This window comes from Aegilops tauschii, chromosome 4 (assembly GCF_002575655.3).
Source record: "Aegilops tauschii subsp. strangulata cultivar AL8/78 chromosome 4, Aet v6.0, whole genome shotgun sequence".
Classification (NCBI taxonomy): Eukaryota; Viridiplantae; Streptophyta; class Magnoliopsida; order Poales; family Poaceae; genus Aegilops; species Aegilops tauschii.
This window is the reverse complement of record NC_053038.3, coordinates 124,024,834-124,032,046: the sequence shown is the minus strand read 5'-3', so window position 1 is coordinate 124,032,046 and position 7,213 is coordinate 124,024,834.

The following is a 7,213-nucleotide window of genomic DNA, read 5'->3' as shown; positions in this document are numbered from 1 at the left end:
CGGGATTTCTTGGCAGCTTCTCTCTTCGCGCGCGGGCGCCGGGCGTGGCGGGTCATGCCGCGGGGCCGCGCGCCTTGGTGCCAAGGCACCGTCTTGGGGCAGAGGTGGTGGAGGCGCGCCATGAGCCTCGCCGCCCGTGGCTGGCTGAGGGTGGGGCAGAGAGAGGGACCCTGCGGCGCGGACGAGCTCGGCGACGCGGTCGAGCCACTCCTCGTAGAGGTCGTCGACTGGGCGGTAGCACAGGAGTTCTTTTGCTGCGAGGAGTGTGGCCTGCGCCTCCATGGGAGCGCGGCGTGCGTGAGACGAAGAACTGGCCGGGGTCAGCGACGGAGTGGCGGTGCGGCCGTCCTGCCGCACCGAAGGATGCAGCGAGGACGCTTGCTGCTCGTTCCCCGCCGGGCCGGTGGCAGCGTTGGCGGCGGGAGACGGAGAGCGACGAGGTGGCCCGCCGACGGGAGCTATCTGAGCAATATGGGTGGTGAGGGCAGCTCGGCGCTCAGCTCGAGCTCGGCGAGCGTCCGCCATGGAGACGACGGAGCGACGGATCGACTGATCGACTAGAGGGAAGCTACGGCGCGCCCCTACCTGGCGCGCCAAATGTCGGATGTGGGGTTCCGGCAAACCCTTAAGGTTCGAACACTGGGGTGCGCGCGAAGTCTTTCCCTCCTACGGATCTACGCCCTAGCTCGCTAAGATCTCGCGGACGAACTCGTAACACAGAAAGAAACAATATTTATACTGGTTCGGGCCACCGTTGTGGTGTAATACCCTACTCCAGTGTGGTGGTGGTGGATTGCCTCTTGGTCTGATGATGAACAGTACAGAGGGTAGAACAGCCTCCTGAGGTTGAGGTGTTCTTGTGCTTGGTGACTTAGCGGGTGAGAGTTGGATGAACTGCTCGATGCCCCTACTGTGGTGGCTAGCTCTACTTATATAGGCCCTGGTCCTCTTCCCAAATATTGAGCGGGAAGGGAGCCAACAACGGCGGGCAAATTTGAAGGGGGACAACTAGTACAAGCTATCCTGACAAAAGCGGTCTTCGCCTACAAAAAGCTCTGGTGGTGACGCCGTCTTCGGCTCCACAATGACCTCCGCCTTGCCGTCCTCCTGGTCTTGGTCTCGTTGCACCGATATAGCAACCTTTGCCTGATGCCTCGGGACTCCTCGCCTGCGCTTGCTTCCTTAGCACCAAAGAGGAAACAAGGACGATGCGCGCGCTGGCGCCCGCCTGGTGTCGATCGTCATGGCTCACGTCACGAGAGCCTCGTGAGGTTCGCCCCGCCTTGATATCTCCGCTCCTCGTGAGCCTGCCTGACTAGGCCACACCTGAGGAGGTCTTGCGTCATCCACCTTGCGAGGCTTGGCCCCTTGCGAGGGTCTTGGATGCCTTGTTTGATGAAGATGGGCCGTACGGCCTGCTGGCTTAGCCACGCCGCGGGCCGCAGGCAGGCAAGTCTGGGGACCCTCGTTCCCAGAACGCCGACAGTACGCTTACGTGAGACTAGTTCCATCGACCGACATGCACTTGATGCATAAGGTGGCTAGCGGGTGTCTGTCTCTCCCACTTTAGTCGAATCAGATTCGATGAAGAGGGTCCTTATGAAGGGTAAATAGCAATTGGCATATCACCGTTCTGGCTTTTGCGTAGGTAAGAAACGTTCTTGCTAGAAACCCATAGCAGCCACATAAAACGTGCAACAACAATTAGAGGACGTCTAACTTGTTTTTGTAGGGTATGCTATGTGATGTGATATGGCCAAAAGGATGTGATGAATGATATATGTGATGTATGAGATTGATCATGTTCTTGTAATAGGAATCACGACTTGCATGTCGATGAGTATGACAACCGGCGGGAGCCATAGGAGTTGTCTTAATTTATTGTATGACCTGTGCGTCATTGAAAACGCCACGTAATTACTTTACTTTATTGCTAACCGTTAGCCATAGTAGTAGAAGTATTAGTTGGCGAGACAACTTCATGAAGACACGATGATGGAGATCATGATGATGGAGATCATGGTGTCATGCCGGTGACGAAGGTGATCATGCCGCGCCTCGAAGATGGAGATCAAAGGCGCAAGATGATATTGGCCATATCATGTCACTTTATGATTTGCATGTGATGTTTGTCATGTTTACATCTTATTTGCTTAGAGCGACGGTGGCATAAATAAGATGATCCCTCACTAAAAAAATTCAAGAGATGTGTTCCCCCTAATTGTGCACCATTGCGAAGGTTCGTTCTTTCGAAGCACCACGTGATGATCGGGTGTGATAGATTCTGACGTTCACATACAATGGGTGTAAGCCAGATTTACACATGCAAAACACTTAGGTTGACTTGACGAGCCTAGCATGTACAGACATGGCCTCGGAACACGAGAGACCGAAAGGTCAAACATGAGTCGTATAGTAGATACGATCAACATGGAGATGTTCACCGTTGATGACTAGTCCGTCTCACGTGATGATCGGACACGGCCTAGTCGATTCGGATCATGTATCACTTAGATAACTAGAGGGATGTCTATCTGAGTGGGAGTTCATTAAATAATTTGATTAGATGAACTTAATTATCTTGAACCTAGTCTAAATTGTCTTTGCAAATTATGTTGTGGATTAATAGCTCGCGCTTTAGCTCCTTGTTTTAATACGTTCCTAGAGAAAGACTAAGTTGAAAGATATTGTAAGCAATTGTGCGGACTAGGGCCGTAGTCTGGGGATTGTCCTCACTGCTACACAGAAGGCTTTTGTCCTTGATGCACCACTCGGTGTGCCAACCCCTCTGGCGTCGTCTGTGGATGTTGTGAACATCTGGCAGACACGTTCTGATGACTACCTGATAGTTTAGTGCGCCATGCTTTACGGCTTAGAGTTGGGGCTCCAAAAGCGTTTTGAACGCCGTGGAACATATGAGATGTTCCAAGAGCTGAAATTGGTATTTCAGGCTCATGCCCATGTTGAGAGGTTTGAGACCTCTGACAAGATCTTTGCCTACAATATGGAGGAGAATAGCTCAGCCAGTGAGCATGTGCTCAGAATGTCTGGGTACTTCCATCATTTGAATCAAGTGGGAGTTAATCTTCCAGATAAGAGAGTGATTGACAAAAGTTTTCCAGTCACTATCACCAAGCTGTTGTTTGTGGAGAAGACACCGTATGAACTATGGTTTGACAAAAGCCCGGGGACGTCTCCTCCTCCTCCGTAGTGCTTGGCTAAGCCCTGCAGGAGAACCACAAGCTCCACCACCACGCCGTCGTGCTGCCGGAGCTCTCCCTCAACTTCTCCTCTCCCCTAGCTAGATCAAGAAGGAGGAGACGTCCCCGGGCTGTACGTGTGTTGAACACGGAGGCGCCGTCATTTTGGTGCTAGATCGGATCTTCCGTGATTTGAATCGCCGCGAGTACGACTCCGTCAACCGCGTTCTTGTAACGCTTCCGCTTAGCAATCTTCAAGGGTATGAAGATGCACTCCCTCTCTCTCGTTGCTAGTATCTCCTAGATTGATCTTGGTGACACGTAGGAAAATTTTGAATTATTACTACGTTCCCCAACAGATGCAGCAAAGTAGAGTAAGTATTTCCCTCATCTTTTGAGAACCAAGGTATCAATCTAGTAGGAGACAACACGCAAGTCACCGAATACCTGCACAAGCAAACACCAACTTGCACCCAACGCGACAAAGGGGTTGTCAATCCCTTAATGGTTATTTCCAAGTGAGATCTGATAGAGATGGATAAACGGTTAAGTAATATTTTTGGTTTATGGAACGGAAAGTAAAAGATTGGAAAGGAAGTAAATAGGAAACGAAAATTGTAGATCGGAAACGTATATGATGGAAAATAGACCCGGGGGCCATAGGTTTCACTAGAGGCTTCTCTCAAGACAGAAAATATTACGGTGGGTGAACAAATTACTGCGGAGCAATTGATAGAAAAGCGCAAAGTTATGATGATATCTAAGGCAATGATCATGAATATAGACATCACGTCCGTATCAAGTAGACTGACTCCTGCCTGCATCTACTACTATTACTCCGCACATCGACCGACTCCTACCTGCATCTAGAGTATTAAGTTCATAGAACAGAGTAACGCATTAAGCACGATGACATGATGTAGCGGGATAAACTCAAGCAATATGATGAAAACCCCATCTTGTTATCCTCGATGGCAACAATACAATACATGTCAGTTCCCCTTCTGTCACTAGGATCGAGCACCGCAAGATTGAACCCAAAGCTAAGCACTTATCCCATTGCAAGAAAAACCAATCTAGTTGGCCAAACCAAATCGATAGTTCGAAAAGACTTGCAAAGATATCAAATCATGCATATAAGAATTCAGAGAAGATTCAAATAATATTCATATATAAGCTGATCATAAATCCACAATTCATTGGATCTCGGCAAAGACACCGCAAAAAGTATTACATCGAATAGATCTCCAAGAACATCTAGGAGAACATGGTATTGAGAATCAAAGAGAGAGAGAGAGAGAGAAGAAGCCATCTAGCTACTAGCTATGGACCCGTAGGTCTGTGGTAAACTACTCACGCTTCATCGGAGAGGCAATGGTGTTGATGTAGAAGCCCTCCATGATCGAATCCCCTCCGGCAGGACACCGGAAAAGGCCCCTAGATGGGATCTCACGAGTACAGAAGGTTGTGGCGGTGGAAAAGTGTTTTCGTGGCTCTCCTAGAAGGTTTTGGGATATTTGAGAATATATAGGCGGAAGAAATAGGTCGGTGGAGTCACGAGGGGCCCACAAGGGTGGGGGGCGCGCCGCGCTTCCCGACCTTGTGGCCACCTCGTTGCTTCCCTGACGTGTACTCCAAGTCCTCTGGATGCCTTCTGGTCCAAGAAAAATCATCACAAAAGTTTCATTCCGTTTGGACTCCATTTGATATTCCTTTTCTGTGAAACTCAAAAACAAGGAAAAAATAGGAACTGGCACTGGGCTCTAGGTCGATAGGTTAGTCCCAAAAATAATATTAAATAGCATATTAATGCATATAAAACATCCAAAATAGATAATATAATAGCATGCAACAATCAAAAATTATAGATACGTTGGAGACGTATCAGCCACTGCAAAATATAGCGCACGTGAGCCGCTCCAGCAGGCGATGCAAAAAATGGCGCGCGCGCTCAGCACAAAACAACATATGCACTCCAAACAAAACCAAGAAGATCAAACACACAAAAAATAAAAAAAATAGTCCAATTTTATTACAACTCAAACAAATAGTTTATCTTCCAATACAACAAATAGTTCAACAATATAACATCAAACATACAAATCATCATGCTCTTTGTCGGCCATTCCATGCCCACCACTCCTCGATGAGATCCTTTTGAAGATCATCATGCGTTTCGGCACGTCGAATGGCATAATAGGAGGCAACAAATCGGGCCACCCTCGCAGCCCTCTACCGCACTCGCACGGGATGTCCCAAGAGCTCAAACTGAGAGTAGTCTAAATCTTGGCAACGCTCATTCTCGATGATCATGTTGTGCATGATCACACAAGCGTGCATGATGTACCAAAGCATCTTTTGACCCCAAAATCTAGCTGGTCATCTCACAATGGCAAATTGGGCTTGCAAAATCCCAAAAGCTCTCTCCACATCTTTCCTAGCCGTCGCCTGAGCATTGTGGAAATCTAGATATTTCTTACCTTCCGGTTTTTCAAAGGCTTCACAAATGTTTGCCACTTTGGGTAGATGACATCCGCAAGATAGTAGCCATAGTTGTATGTATTGCCATTTGCTACAAACTACACTGGTGGCAGTTCACCATTTGCAATCTTATTCATGAGTGGTGACCGATTAACAACGTTGATGTCATTCAAAGATCCAGGCATTCCAAAAAAAGCATGCCAAATCCAAGTCTCTTGATCGGCCATCGCTTCAAGGATTATAGTGGAACCCTTTTTCGGCCGTGGAATTGCCCATGCCATGCCTTAGGACAGTTCTTCCAACTCCAATGCATGCAATGTATTGAGCCAAGCATACTTGGGAACCCATGAGCTTTGTTCGTCTCCAAAATCCTTGCGGCGTCTTCAGCATTGGGAGATCTCAAATACTCCGGGCCAAACACTTGCACAATTCCGACTGCGGAGCGCTTGACACACATGATGGCTTGACTCTCACCCATGGCCAAATGCTCATCAACTAGATCAGTCAGAATACCATATGCCAACATACGCAAAGCGGTTGTCACGTTCTGAAAGGTGCTATGCCCGAGTTCTCCGGCGGCATTCCCCCTTTGCTATAAAACCGATCATGGCTCGCCAGTTTCTCTGCAATGCGCCTGAACAACTCGGTTCTCATCCTAAGCCGGCGCCGAAAGTACGAATAGGGGTACACATGATTATCCACAAAATAGTACCTCATCAATGTTGCCGACATCGATCTTATCACTCCAAATTTTCTACCGACCCATAACCGAACCACTGTGCTTTGGTTTTTATTGACGTGCATAGCTAGGATCATTGCAAGGTCCTCCTCCTCTTCAATATCAAATTCTTCTTCGGAAGAATCATATGACAAACTCATCTACAATGTTGAATTTAAACTAGTCTATAAAACCTAAAAACAACATGCACCAAATTCATGTAAAAAATGTGAAGTTGAAGCAATACATACCTTGCAAGCGTTTTGTCGAACACCTTGTGGGCGCCGAGCGGCAGTGGGCGGCCGGGTGCTGTTCGTCGAAGGAATGGTGTGCGCAAGGGGCGGTGGCGACTAGAGAGAGATGGAGGAAGTAGTGGCGGCGCAGGGATAGGCCGGGGAAGCACCGCCGGGTCGCCGGAGCAAATGGGGTGGCGCGGGTGGCGGCGCCAGCGCCTGGATTGGGGTAGGTGGAAGTCGCGGCGCGGGCGCTTGAGTGTGCAGCGCGCAGGAGCGGGCGCACGGAATAAGCGGCGAGTGATGCCGCTTCGCCTCATGTGTTGAACCACTTATGCCCCGCGCGCGTTTTTTGCGCCTCCGTCGGAGCGCCCGGAGCGGCTACATGCGCGCAAAAACAGAATTTTTCCAGCGCGACGCTTATATCGCGCGGCTGTTGGAGATGCTCTAATGGCAAAACTGAGTAGTGGAACACAATTACTAGTGGCAGAAATGATACCCTCCCAATAAAGAAGAGAAGAATATTGTCGTTTACTTTTATCTACTTTTCAGTAATTAGGGTTAGGTTAGTAGTAGTTCTT